Genomic DNA, 15,953 nt, shown 5'->3' with positions numbered 1-15,953 from the left:
GATAAAACAGAAAGCTAAAAAGTTTAATTAAGAAGGCAGAAAATAAAAAGAAACAAGTTCAAAAACTGACAAATACAAACAGTGTGATCATTCACTTCAACCCATCAATGTTATCAAAATTACCTTTTTAAAGAATTACAAACATATAAATGACCAAGCACTTCAATTAAAAAACAAGAAATTATTGGCTAGATAAGGAAGTGAGAACTAGTCTGATATTATGGGTCAGTGATGTCATTTAGATACAAAAAGTTTAAAAGTAAAAGGGAGAAAAAGATATGATAAACTATTCATAAGCCATCAGGGGTGGCTGTGTTGCCAGATACTGTTGATTTTAAGATGATGAGCCTTATTATAGATAACAAAGCATTACAGATAAGAAATTAATGTTAATGGAATCAAAAGTAGATTTCATAATTTAAAAATAATTCCTCCAAAAGATGCACAAATACTAAAAGTGCAGGCACAAAATAAAGGACTTCAAAATAGGCAGGGCAAAACATTTAAAGCTCATAGAAGACATAAAGATAGGCCAAGTCCACAAAGCTCAAAGAGATAAAGACAAGTCCAAAAAAACAAAGGTCAAATGTTTTCTCTGATAGGTGGAATGATGATATATAATGAGGGGGAGTGGCAGGGGGAAGAGAGGAATGAAGGAGCTTTGGAAGGTGTAGAGGAAAATAGGGTGGGAGAGGGTGGGGGACGGAAAGATAGAATGAACAGACAGTATTACCCTAGGTATATGTATGGTTACATGAATGGTGTGAATCTACATTGTGTACAACCATAGAAATGAAAAGTTGTACCCCATTTGTGTACAATGAATCAAAATGCAATCTGTAAAAATTTTTTAAAAATTAATTAAAAAAAAAAAGAAATCCATGACTGTAGAGATGTCAGCATTTGTCTCTCAATAAAGAAGAGAGCAAGGAAAGAAGTCATTCAGAGTTGAACTGTACCATCAGTCAGCATGACCTACAAAACACTCTAGGACACCCTTCCCAAGAGTAGCAGACCCTTCTCAAATTCACAAGACATATTAAATAAGATGAATCATATGCTGAGCCATAAATAAAGTACAGAGGATTAAAATGATCTACATTGGCTATAATCAAATTAGAAACTTACAGCAAAAATATATCTGAAAAAAATCCAACTATTCAGAAATTAAACCACATACTTTTAAATAGTTCACAGTAAAAAATAAGTCTCAAGGGGAACTCAAAAATATTCTGAATTGGATGATAATGAAAACACATCATTTCAGTTTTGAGGAATGCTGTTATAGCGCTGCCAAGAGAGGAATGTATAGCTTTAAATACTGACTTTGGAAAGAAGAAACATTTTAGAACCAATAATCTAACTTTCATGTTGAGCTAAGAAACGACAAAGAATTTAGAAGAAGAAAGTATGACAATGATAACAGCAGAAATCAATAAAAATAGAAATTAAGCAAAAGATAAAATAGATAAAACTAAGATTTGATGTTCTGAAATCAGCTAGATTGATAGAGTAAACAAGAGATAAAACTCAAAATACACATATCCAGAATGAAAGAGGGTATAACACTGTAGATATTCTAGGAATTTTTTTTTTTTTTCTTTCTGGTCCTAGGAGTTGAACCCAGGGGCACTTAACCACTGAACCACATTCCTAACCCTCTGAAAAAATTTTTTTTTATTTAAAGAATTTTGAGACAGGGTCTAACTAAGCTGCTAAGGGCCTTGTTGGGGCTGGCTTTGAACTTGAGATCCTCCTGCTTCAGACTCTTGAGCTGCTGGGGTTCCAGGTGTGTGCTATCACTCCTAGAGGACTTTTTTTTTAACAATGAGGGAATGTTGTAAAATACTATATGCCAATAAATTTTAAAAATTTAGATGAATTCAAGTTCATCAAAGATAAAAATTACCAATATGAAAGAAAAAAGACAAAAAACTCTCAGTAGTACTTTTAAAAAAAATTTGTAGATATCAATAGACCTTTATTTCATTCATTTATTTATATGTGGTGCTGAGAATTGAACCCAGTGCCTCACACATGCTAGGCAAGTGCTCTATCGCTGAGCCACAACCCCAGTCCTCTCAGTAGTACTTTTAATGAAATAGAATTTGTAACTAAAATTTGCACAAAGAAAACTCTAGGTTGAGATAGCACTATTAGTGAATTTTACAAGTTATTTAGATAAAAATGTCAATCTTAAACTCTTTCATAATAGATGATCAAAGCCCATGGTATAATTCTAGAATGATTCAGGAGTCAAACCTAGAACATGAAAATAATTTTACTGACCCATATCTCTCATTAACACAGATACAGATATCTTTAACAGAATATTAGCTGATTACATTGAGCAATTGTTATGGTTTGGATATGAGGTGTGCCCTAAAAGCTCACATGTGAGACAATGCAGGAAAGTTCCAAGGAGAAATGATTGGGTTGTAAGAGTCTTAACCTAATCAGTGGATTAATCCCTAATGGGATTAATTGAAGTGGTAGGGAGTGGCTAGGGGAGGTGGGAATTGGGGTGTGATTATGGGGTACATATTTTTTATTTGGAGAGTGGAGTCTCTCTCTCTACTTCCTGATGATGTGGAGCTGCTTCCTCTGCCACACTCTTCCGCCATGATGTTGTGCCTCACCTGGAGCCCCAAGGAATGAAGCCAGCCTTCTATAGACTAAGACTTCTGAAACAGTGAACCCTCAAATAAACCTTTCCTCCTCTATCATTGTGCTGATCAGATCCTTTAGTCACAGCAGCAAAAAAGCTAATACAGCAATATAAAAAGATAGTAATACCTTCTGGGTCAATAGGGTTTATCCCAGGAAAACAAAGGAGGATATGGATGTGGAAATCTCATGCACATGCATTACTTGTGAGAATGTATATTTTTGACCACTTTGGAAAGTTGATGTTAACTATTATATGATAATATTCATGTGCTAGGCCCATAATTTCATTCCTGAGTATATATCCAATAGGAATGTATGCATGTTTTTTTGCTAATAAAATCAACAAAATGATAGTAACCTAAAAAGTTCATCAAGAGCAATGTTTAATAATGAAATATCATATAGCAATGAAAATAACAAACAACTTTATGCAAAAGTATGAATGAACCCCACAAAAAATGTTGAGCAAAAAAAAGTTGATCCACATGAATATGTACTTTATGATTTCCTTTTTGAAAACTTCCAAATTGTATTAAAAATTAGCATGCAAAATTACTTTTTAGGTGTAGGAAAATTTAGATGTTGAGAGGGACTTCTTGGTTGCTGCCTATGTTTATAAGAGATGAATTTTGTAAGTAATTAATTAGGTCTTACTCTTTGGCTTGTGCCAAAGGATATTGTATTCAATTAAAAAGTTAAGACTTATACCATTAAATAGAAAATTAAAGTGACCACATTTAGTGATTGCATTTTAACTCTGATATATAACTTTATTAAAAATATTTTTATTTGTTCTTTTTAGTTATACATGACAATAGAATGTATTTTGACATATACATACGTGAAGTATAACTTCATTCTTGTGTTTGTACATGATATAGAATCACATTGGTCTTACAGTCATACATGCACATAGGATAGTAATGTCCAATTCATTCTCCTGCCTTTCCTATTCCCATCTCTCTCCCTTCCCCCCACTCTCCCCTTTCCAATCTGGTGAACCTTCCCTTTCCCCTTCTCCCTGCCTATTGTGCCAAAAATTACATAAAAGCATATATGATGTTTCAAGTAAATGAACAGTAGATGTCACTCACAGCAGCTACTTCCCAATGGAGAACCCTGTCATGTGGCATTTTTGGTTGAGCAATAGGAATTCCACTGGAGGTGAGAATTTAAATTCAGTTCTTATGACTTTATATTATGAACCTCTCTGGTTCCCCATTGTCTCATCCTTCTATAATTCTGAAAACATTATCATAGGGAAATGCCTCTTTCTAAAAGATTGGCTTAGGAATCATTGTCCATTCATTCTTGTATGCTGAATTTTCCCCTTAATATCTGAGAGTCTGATTGTATGGAGAAGAAATCTTTCTAATTTTACTTTGCTTAATGCTAAACTTTATTAAACTTCATGACTTTGTCACTGCCATAGACAGTCTGAAAAGTATTTCTGGTTTTTTGTTTGTTGTTTTTGTTTTTTCTTTTTGTGGTGCTGGGGATTGACCCCAGGGCCTTGAGTATGCAAAGCAAGTACTCTACCAACTGAGCTATATCCCCAACCCTAATTTTTTTTTTTTTTGGACTGAAGATTGAACCCAGGGAGCTTAACCACTCAGCCACATCAGGGTTTTTTGGGATAATTTTGCAATAATATGATAAATACAGAATAATTCTGATATTTCCTGGGCCAAGTCAGAATCAGTCACTCTCCAAGGTTCCAACTTATTTTGCCAATTTCATATATTATATTTCTTAACCCTACTTTTTAAGGATGAGCTTTCATCAACCACTAGAGGTATCTTCTACCCTGATAATTTCCCAAAAGGAGATCAAAGGAAGTCAGTGCAGGAAATACAGAAGATTCCTGCCGCTCATATGGAGGACAGATTAGATGAAGTCATACTCCAACAGAACTCTCTCAGGTCCCAAAACCTGAATATGAATAGTGCTTCCTCTTCCCAACAACTGTGCTCATTCTGTAGAAAAGCCACTTTGATGGAGACTTTGATGGAAGATTGCTAGTTGGGTACTTCAATAGGTTAGGGCCTGGAGATAATTTCACCAACATCTCAGATTCCAGTTGCACAAGTTAATCTCACAGCAATGCTACACAAATAATTTATAATGTAAGCCAGTGGTCATTGTGGGTCCTGCATGGTAATGTGAAAATACACTGTGTACAACTTTGCTAGGGCTCTCACAATAAAGTGCTACAGACCAGGTACCTTAAATAATAGAAATTTATTGCCTTGCAGTTCTGAAACTCCAAGATCAAGGTGTTGGCACAGTTCATATTTTCTGAGGCTTCTCTCCTTGTCCTATAAATTGCTATCTTCTCCCTGGGTCTTCAGTGGTCTTCTGTCTGTGTTCCACACTTCTCATAAGAACATTAGTCAGATTAGGGCCACTCTATTAACCTTATTTTGCTTTTAATTTTTTAACCTATCTCCAAATACAATCACATTTTGAAGTACTGAAGACACAACACAGCTTATAATACTGTGATAGCTTGCTATCTTGGTCAGGTGCATTGACTTGTTATGTACAATCAACATACATATGGTAGTATCACATTCTGAAGCTTGTGCTCCCAAAGGAAGGTGAACCTGGGTGTAGAATGTGAAAAAGAAAGGAGAGTATATGGTAATTCCTGTAATTCCTTTGTAGAGGGCATATTAACATTTCGGGAGAATTTTGTTACTAGATGCATTTTAATGAACCTAGTTATTTGCAAAAGGTTTGCAAAGTAGGTTATAAAATATCAGTTACTAAAGCACGGCTTTGTCCCTTTCTCCTTTGTTCAGTAATATTGTAACACATGCTAATGTAGTAGCATATTAGAAATTAATGACCCTCTTACTCAAAGTGAATAAATTAAACTTATCCTATTTACTATCAAATCTGTTCTTTCTTCAGTATGTTCTATGTCTTTTAATGTGAATACCAGTCTACTGTCACCTGGTGTTCCAAACTGTCTTTTGACTTCTTCCTGCCTCCTTTTTCTGTAATATAACAACAGGAGTCAAACAGATCCTGCTTAAGAATATAGTTTTCCAGTTACTAGCTCTGACCTCAACATGTATCATCTATCTTTACTTTCATTTGCTCACCTATAAAATATGTGATAATGACACTACCCATTTCACGGAGTTGTGGACAGGTTTAAATGATAAAATGAGTACATCTGAAAAACAGTAAATGCTTAGAAAATGTAAATATTTACTGCTATCACTACCAAGTACCATGGATACTCCCTCCAACTTTTATAGCTGCACATTTTTCTTCTCTTTCAGTACTGATTTCTGTCTTAATTTAGTACTGGTCTTCCTGACACCCTGGATTTTTGTAGTTCTAATCCAATCTACTCTTTTCATCCATTTTATTCTTAAGGTCTGACTCTTACTTTACCTTGTTCCCTTCAAGAACAGTTGATATCTTCAAATTACCCCAAAAAAAAGGAAATCAAATAGTCTTATTTTGGCTTTTTTAGGCCCTTGGAGGTTTGGAGTAATGACCCCTACTCAATTTCATTTGGCCTCAATCTGCCCTTAATCTGTTGTGTTGTCTTGGATCAGTCAGTAGACTTGGCCAACTGTCATAGTTTATTTTGAATAGTATTCCATTTATTCCTGTAAGTCCAAGCCATTAACTAGCAAAGTAGTCTTTGGAAAATCAGTTTACATCCCCGGGCTTTATTGTGTTTGTAACGTGAAAAGTTTCTTAACATCTTGTGTGCATAAGAAACACTGAAAGAACTGGTGAAATATGTAGCCCTTAGTCCTTATCTCAGAGGCTGTGATTTTTAAAACATTTTACATATAAAATGCTAAGTGCATATATGTTGTATATATGTTGATATATATGCTACAAACATATATGTTAAAAGTATATACATATATGTAAAAAGTGTATACATATGTAAAAAGGGCGTGTGTGTGCATGTGTGTATATATGTTACGAACACCATCCAGGCCAAGAGGGAAATGCTTCCAGGAGTTTTCCATGTCTTCTCAGGTTATGCCATTTCTAGAGACAAGCGTTATTCTTTCTTATCTTATGATTCCTTTTCAACAATCCGGATTAGGTGATTTATGATGTTCTTTATAGCTCTGGTTTTCTTTTTTTGTGTGTTTTTTAAAGTAAAATTATTTATTTATTATCAATTTTTTTACAGACTGCATTTTGATTCATTGTACACAAATGGGGTACATCATTTCGTTTCTATGGTTGTACACAATGTAGATTCATACCATTCATGTAATCATGAATGTACATAGGGTAACGATGTCTGTCTTATTCCACCATTTTTCACGCCCCCCCCCATTTCCTTCTACATAATCTAAAGTTTCTCTATTCTTCTCTCATTCCCTATCCCCCTAACCCCCATTATATATCATTCTCCACTTACCAGAGAAAATATTTGGCCTTTGGTTTTTGGGGATTGGCTTATTTCACTTAGTATTATATTCTCCAATTCTATCCACTTATTTGCAAATGCCATAATATTATTCTTCTTTATGGCTGAATAATATTCCATTGTGTATATACCACAGTTTCTTTATCCATTCATCTGTTGAAGGGCATCTAGATTGGTTCCACAATCTAGCTATTGTGAATTGAACTGCAGAACACTAAAGAAAAAAAATTGAAGAAAACCTTAAAAAATGGAAAGATCACCCATGTTCTTGGATAGGCAGAATTAACATTCTCAAAATGGCCATACAACCAAAAGTGCTATTCAGATTCAATGCAATTCCAATTAAAATCCCAATGACGTACCTCAGAGAAATAGAGCAAGCAATCTTGAAATTCATCTGGAAGAATAAGAAACCCAGAATAGCTAAAGCAATCCTTAGCAGGAAGAGTGAAGCAGGGGGCATTGCAATACCAGAACTTCAACTATACTATAAAGCAATAATAACAAAAACAGCATGGTATTGGTACCAAAATATGGTATTGGTAGATCAATGGTACAGAATAGAGGACACAGAAACAAATCCAAATAAATACAATTTTCTCATACTAGACAAAGGTGCCAAAAATATGCAATGGAGGAAAGATAGCCTCTTCAACAAATGGTGCTGGGAAAACTGGAAATCCATATGCAACAGAATGAAGCTAAACCCCTATCTCTCACCCTGCACAATAATCAACTCACATTGGATCACTCATACATTGATGGTGGGTCTGCAAATTAGTGCAGCCACTCTGGAAAGCAGTGTGGAGATTCCTTAGAAAACTTGGAATGGAACCACCATTTGACCCAGCTATCCCACTCCTTGGCCTGTACCCAAAGGACTTAAAATCAGCATACTACAGAGATACAGCCACATCAATGTTCATAGCTGCTTAATTCACAATAGCCAAATTGTGGAACCAACATAGATCTAGATGCCCTTCAATTGGTGAATGGATAAAGAAACTGTGGTATATATATACATACATATATATATATATATATACATATATATATATATATAAAATGGAATATTACTCAGCCATAAAGAATAATAAAACTATGGCATTTGCAGGCAAATGGATGAAATTGGAGAATATCATGCTAAATGAGATAAGCCAATCTCAAAAAAACAAAGGATGAATGATCTTGCTGATAAATGGATGATGACACATAGTGGGAGGTTGGAGGGGGGCAAGAATGGAGGAAGGAGGGACTGTGTAGAGGGAAAAGAGGGGTAGGAGGGGTGGGGGGGAAGGAAAAAATAACAGAATGAATCAAACCCTATGTGAATGTAAGATTACACAAATGGTATGCCTCTACTTCATGTACAGAGAAACAAGATGTATCCCACTTGTTTACAATAAAACTAAATTTAAAAAAAATCCCAGTGGCATTCCTCATAGAAATAGAGAAAGCAATCAATGAACTTCATATGGAAGAACAGGAGACCTCGAATAGCCAAAACAATCCTGAGTAGAAAAAGTGAAAGAGGAGGTATCACAATACCAGACCTTAAACTTTACTACAGAGCAATAGTAACAAAAATTACATGATATTGGCACCAAAATAAACTGCAGACCAACGGTACAGAATAGAAGACACAGAGATGAGCCCACATAAATACAGTTACCTCATACTGGACAAAGTAACTAAAAGCATACAATGGAGAAAAGATAGTCTGTTCAACAAATGGAGTTGGGAAAACTGAAAATCCATATGCTATAAAATGAAATTAAACCTCTATCTCTCACCCTGCACAATACTAAACTCAAAATGGATCAAGGACTTAGGAATTAGACCAGAGACCCTTCATCTAATAGAAGAAAAAGTAGGCCAAATCTTCATCATGTTGGCTTAGGATCATACTTCCTCAACAAGACTCCCAAAGCACAAGAAATCAAAGCAAGAATCCATAAATGGGATGGACTCAAACTAAAAAGCTTTTTCTCAGCAAAGGATACACTCCATAATGTGAAAAGAGAGCCCACAGAGTGGGAGAAAATCTTTTCCACATGCACTTCAGATAGAGCACTTATCTCCAAAATTTATAAAGAACTTAGAAAACTTTACCCCAAAAATACAAAGCACCCAATCAATAAATGGACCAAGGAACTGGACAGACACTTTACAGAGGAAAACATACAGCTGATTAATAAATATATGAAAAAGGTTCAACATCCCTAGTAATTAGAGAAATGCAAATTAAAACAACTCTAAGATTTCATCTTACTCCCATGAGAATGGCTATTATCAAGAACATAAACAATAATAGATGTTGGCGTGGCTGTGGGGAAAAAGGCAAACTTTTAAATTGCTGGTGGAGTTGCAAATTGGTGCAGGCACTCTGGAAAGCAGTGTGGGGAATCCTCAGAAAACTTGGGATGGACCCACCTTTTGACCCAGTTATCCCACTCCTCCATTTATACCCAAAGGACTTAAAATTAGCATACTACAGTAAAGCCGCCACATCAATGTTTATAGCAGCTCAATTCACAATAGCTCTGATTTTCTTTGGCTCTAAATTTCTAATTCAGATGGAGAAATATGATGAATATGTTCACATTGTTATTCCAAATTTAGACGTCATCTAGACACCTGTTTCCTGCCTGCCCATTTCCCATCCCTACCTCCACCTTATAGGCAATGCCACAGGACCTTCCTATCCCTGTGGCTCTTCACGTCCCAAAACCTTAATGTTTTTTTTTTTTTTTTTTTTTTTCTTCTTATTTTTCAGCACTAAAAAGGCTCCTTTCTAAGTTATGGTAGAAACACAGAGATTCCTTCTGCAACATCCCTGGCAGGTGGTCTTATGTCCTCTGGAATATAAATAATATCCTGTCTTTTTCCTTTATAGCAGAGTTTCAAGTATCTAGGACAGTTGCCATACTCTTTTATTCTTCTTTATTCATTGGAACCAGAACTACCAGTGCTTTACTGGCTCTTGCCATTCCTTTGGAGCTGCAGCAGGCTATGAGGAGAGAAATTACACTTCATGCTATACGACAAGTGTTGGAGCAGTAATATATAAGTTCTACCCCACTGGGACCAGCATGTCCCTCTCCACAGGATCAGCTTGACAGGCATGCAACCTGCACTACCTCATTGGGCTCATGAAAAGTGATTCCCACCCTTGATATTTTGCTCTACTGCTACAATCTCAAAATCCTTAATATTTTTGGAACATTTTTCACTGGGTTGCACAAGCTAGGTAGCTGGTTCTGCCTTTCTAGTTGTATTGCACTTGCTAGTGTCCCCAAATATCCCATTTTAATTTGTAGTCTTCAGTGATGCTTCCTATAACATAGCTATTATGAGTGTATTTTATAGTGATTTCTTACTTATTTCAAAAAAAATTCTTAAAACAATGAACATTATAATCATATCCATATTTTGGACCAGAAAACCTAGCACTTAAAGAACCCTAAGTGAATTACTAAGGTTTCATAGCTTGCTAGTAACAAAGCTGGGTCAAACTAGCCCTTCTGACTTCAGCCTTCCTTATGTAAGGATCTCCTTTCTCCTGGAAGGTGTTCTGTCTCAAATTCTCAGGGTTCAAGTGAAGAACCCTACGTTTATAACTTACTAGGTTTCTCTTTGAATTCATTCTCGGGGCATCATGCTTCAATTTTAAACCCCTTTATCTCACTCATATTTAGCCTGGAGTTCCCTCTATTTGCTACTCAGGTCATTTACCCATAATTGCCTACTTCTCTCCTAGCTGATAATTGAAGCTTATTTTTTTTTTTTCTACCCTAAGTGACTTACCCTGAGCTTGCATTTTTTAAAAAGTCATCTCAGGTTAATTTTGAGAGAATTCCAATGCAATCTCATTTTTTTTTTCCTCCCTCGATTATGATTCTGATCTATAGCTAATCTCCAGATCATTAAGGATGTTCCAGTAATTGGAAAGAAATCTCCATGTTTTTTTCATTAAGTGCTCATCTAACTTGTGAAGGAATGCTAAACTAACTTAAGTTGCTGAGACTTGCCTTATTTGACCAAAAGAAATTCAAAGCAATTCTATGAAAATGTGGTTTCATTTGCAATTATATTAGTCAGGGGAAGGGAAATGGAGAGTAAAATGTAACATCGTCATAATGACTGGTTTCATATGGTAAGGTTGATAGTAATGGGAAGCCTCAACATTGGCATTTCTTCTCCACACTGCACAGTTGGATTTTCAACCTTGTGGTTTATCCTGTACGAACGAAACTGTAGCTGATGTCTGTCTTTTGGTGAAGATGCTGACTTGGGTTCTGCTTGCTGCAGAGCCCAGGTAAAACATTTGTATTTTCAACATCTGGCATAATCTACCAGTGCTACTTCCTAATTCTTGGGGCAGGTTAAAATAAAAGAAGTTGGTTGAGAAGGCTTAATTGTCCTTTTATATGTAGCACTGCCACTTGAGGAATAGCACTACCTTAAGCAGATACCACTGACTAGAAATACATTGAGCCATCATTTCCATCTCAGTTAACGGCATTCCATTGTCCCCACTTAGGAATTTAAAATTTGGGCAACTTCCCTCTTCCCTCTCTAAGTTTTGTGGCTTCTATTTCCAAATATACCCCCAATAACTCCTGCTCTCCATTTTTACAACTATATCTACACAACACAATAATACCCACACACGACATCTGCATACCACACTTACACATTACAGCTCAGGTCAGCACTGATTCTCACATGGTCTTTGTAGTAAATGCTTAACTGGTCTCTTTGGTCCCTTTATAATTCATTTTCCACACAGCTGTGAGATTAAACTTTTAAGTAATGCAAATCAAATTATGTAATTCTTTGGATTATAACCTCACAAGAGTTCTACATCCCTTTATTCTGTGCTTATTTAAAAAATAATAGGACTGTGTACATTTTCCTTATTTGGTTCCCCTCTGTATCCCTTACACCACAACAGAGAATGAAGAGGACAAACCCTCCTGTCCTGGTCATCATATATCTTCCCATGCTTATATGAGCTTCTGGTGGGTGCTCAAAAATTACTGAATAAGAACCTGCAAGACAAGGCTCACGTATAGTCCCCTTCTTTATTCTGGACTGTTCTCTACAATATCCCATTGTTAACTCCAATCCTTGACAAACAGCTGGCTTCCTTAGGTCAGGTTGGGACTGCATCTGTCTGCTTACCCTTTAATTTCACTGTAGCTAGCACCCCAATACTGATAACAGACTGGCTTCCTCTCTTTTTCCTCTCTACCTCCTTTCCACTTTAACTTCAACTATACAACTCCAGGAGCAATTATTCTTCAAAATCAGTGTAGATCTAATTATGTCTGTCCTTTTCTCCACCTTGACGAGGCTGCTATTGCAGCTTCTACTTTCCCAGCAACCTCTCTGGGTCAACCAATACTTGCAAATCATCACATACCCTTTAAATTCTGTAGGGTTCAGTGGATTCCAGGCAGACTGTGTTTGGAGTTATTAAGTTAGATGAGTACTTCCTGCTGAGCAAAAATTCAGGATAAATGTTTTCTTCAAGTTGAGCTTTGCCAGGCTTCAGTGCATATAGATAAGTCCTTGTTTCATTAAAAAAAAAAAAAAAAAAAAAAAAAAAACTTGTATACTTCTGCTTAAGGGATTTGTCTATGAATCTACAGTGAGAACACCATTGTTCAAACCCCAGAGAAAAATTGAGCTGGATTCAAATTATTCCCAAATGTTCTCTCTTCTTAAAAATTAGCCATTCACTTATAAGTTAAGAAAGATTGCAATAAGCAGCTGGCAAAACAGTTCTAATGGCAGAGATGGGATGTTGAGCACAACTTTGGCTGGCATTTTCAGGATTTTTAAATGCTTGGTTGCAACTGTCACTTCCATAAGGATTTCATGAAGATTAATAATGTAAGGAAAAGGCCATCTTTCAAGTAACTGAACATAGTAACTGTTAATACTGGTTTTGGCAAAACAGGGAGAGGGAAGACATTTTTCTCCTTGTAGTCCATCCCTATTTTAATTTGGTTTCTCTTCTTTAAAAATACACATTCCTATACTTGCATCATGGTAATTACACACACACATGCATATACATTCAGATGTACATGCATGCGGGTATGTATGTATGTAATTCTACAGCCAGTTCTGCAAAGCAAAGCTGCTGCTGTGCAGAATCAAAGTAGCTTAGGGGAAACTGTGCATTGACTGGATGCACATGAACACTTGGGAGTGTTGGAAATGGTTTTTGGTGGGAAAATTATTCATAGGCATGAAGAATATAAAAGAAATATGATAACTAATAGCTTAAAAATGTCTCCCTTTTAGTAAGCAGGTGAGATTTTGATTTTGGCAAACTAAAACTATAAAACTTTTACATAGAAAACATAAAGGTAAATATTTGTGACCTTAAGTTTAGCAGTAAATTATTATATATGACATTGAAAAGACAAGCAATAAATTTAAAAAATTGGACTTCATTGTATTTCAGTACATTTGAGTGTTAAAGGACATCATCAAGAATTTGAAAAGAAAAAAATAGGGAAAGGGAGAAAATATTTGCAAATTATATATTGGATATGGGTCTAGTATTCAAAACATAAGGAACTTTTACAATTAGCAAGAACAAAAAGAGACAGATATTTCAGTTAAATCCTCTCAGGCTGGTAAGTTATGGGTAATTAGTTTTTCCTTTGACACAGAAGGAAGCAGAGGTTCACATGGTGGGTCAGAGGCTGCCACTGGCAACACATGTCACTCACCAGCTGATATAGCCAAACTTTTAGGTAGGAGCTGAGGGAAGCCCCTAAGTACCATGAATGGTTTCCCTCTAGGATGCAAGGTCCACAGGGGGCTGGATCTCAGATTGACTGCAGTGAGAAGACAAGGCTAATCATGTCATTAGAGTATTTGGTAATAGAGTATTTGACAAGTGAATTTCTCTCCTGGTCCTCAGTTTCACTTTCTGTAAAACAGGATTGAGAAAAAATAGACTCAGAATTCCTGAAGCATTTTTCAACTTAGCACTAATGACTTTCAGAATTTGTCTCCAATTCCAAACCAGCCTTTGTGAGGTTGAGGGCAGATGGTTCCCAAACAGTTCCAAGGTGATTTGGTTGACATCTGCACTTCTGTTATTATTCCCTCACCACCTTGGGTGTCTTGGCTGGTTGCAGTGGCCCCAGAAGACACAGATCCCAGAGGAAGTGGGGCAGGATATGCCTACCCCCAGGACTAGTCCTAGAGTCTAGGATACCTAGCCATGTTGTGCCCAACCACTGAGGGAAATATTGGAGGGAGGGATAAACATAGCAGACACTCACATATTAGCCATTATTATTATATACTACCAATATATGTATGAATAATTAAATAATACCTAAAATTGAAAAGGAAAACAGTATTTTTGCTGTGTAAGAAAGAACAATACTATGGATGTAATGATATGAATGTAACTCTATTGCTAGTTCTAGAACTGCACAATTGAAGTAGCCAAGGGAAAGAATACCTGAAGAGAGTAATCCTGGGTGGTCCATAAACCAGCATCTTTAATATCACCTGGGCATGTGTTAGAAATGCAGAATTAGGCTCCCTTCCAGAAGTACTACTCAGAATCATTAAGATCCCCAGGTGTTTCCCACCTACACTCATGTTCAGGATGTGCCACTAAGCTAGTTTTGTACCATAGGATATCTAAGATTGGAGGTGGAGGGAATTCTGTGATCTTCTAAGAAGGAATAAATGTTACATGTCTTTGTCAAAGATTCAGTCTTTGGTGAGAATTTTCTTGAGGGTTCACATTTTTTGCAGTTCTAGTATTTTAGGAAAAATAATAAACTAACATGACAATCTGCATTTTAATAAGATCCCCAATTATCTTTGTGTGCATTCAAGTTCAAGAAGCATTGGGGACATGTAGCTAACTATCCACTTTCTTTTTCTTTGATCTAATGACAATGGAGATCAATTGATGTTCCCATGCTGAACAGTTCTCTCTCTCTCTCTCTCTCTCTCTCTCTCTCTCTCTCTCTCTCTCTCTCTCTCTCTCTCTCTCTCTCTCTCTCTCTCTGTCTCCGTCTCTGTGTGTGTGTGTTTGTAAAAGAAAAGTAAGATTCTGAAGTTCAAAGTGTTATTATAGGGTGAATAGTAGCAGCATGTTATTGTTTATTCACAGTTCTTAAATCTTCATATTAAGCTTTTCCATTCTACCACATGGTTGGTAATGTTTCCCAAACACTACTGCTTGCAGTTATAATCCCTTACATTTTACTTTTGCTTCCAGCTCACCTGCATCTCTGCTTCAATCTGGAACACACAGTGGGGACTATTTCATTTGAGGTGCCTTCCTGTGCAAGCCTTTGGATGGTTTCTTTTTCATATCACATGGAGCTAATTTTGTCATTAACATTTCAGGAAACACCCAGTGGCATTTTAAGTGAAATACGAATTAGAAAACTCTGCTGTTTTTAGTTACTCTTTCCCCCAAATTTGAAAAGAAATCACTATCAAATTACCCAACTCACATTTTCCCTTTTTAAACTCCCAAAGTTGTTGTCATTATTCTTTCAAATTCTCAATTGCTAGCCCCTTAGACAGAAATTATGCCCCTTTTGGAGCAATAATTGGGAAAGAACTGAAGCACTCTGCATTTGTAGAAAAAGCATTCTCAGACACAATGAGAGCTACTTTCTTCAGCCCTTCACATATTCTTCTGTATTGTTGACTCCTGTAGTTTTAAATGTGCAAATCTATGTTGCACCTGCATAATTTTGGTCATAGTAAGCAGTTGATACAAATTGGCTCATAAACTGATTGATAAGCTAATGCTTAATTAAAATTATACACAAGAAATATGCTCTCTTTTTGTCTTTTAAAA

The sequence above is a fragment of the Sciurus vulgaris genome, assembly GCF_902686455.1.
Source record: "Sciurus vulgaris genome assembly, chromosome: 14".
NCBI lineage: Eukaryota > Metazoa > Chordata > Mammalia > Rodentia > Sciuridae > Sciurus > Sciurus vulgaris.
Note: the sequence above shows the minus strand (reverse complement) of the source record.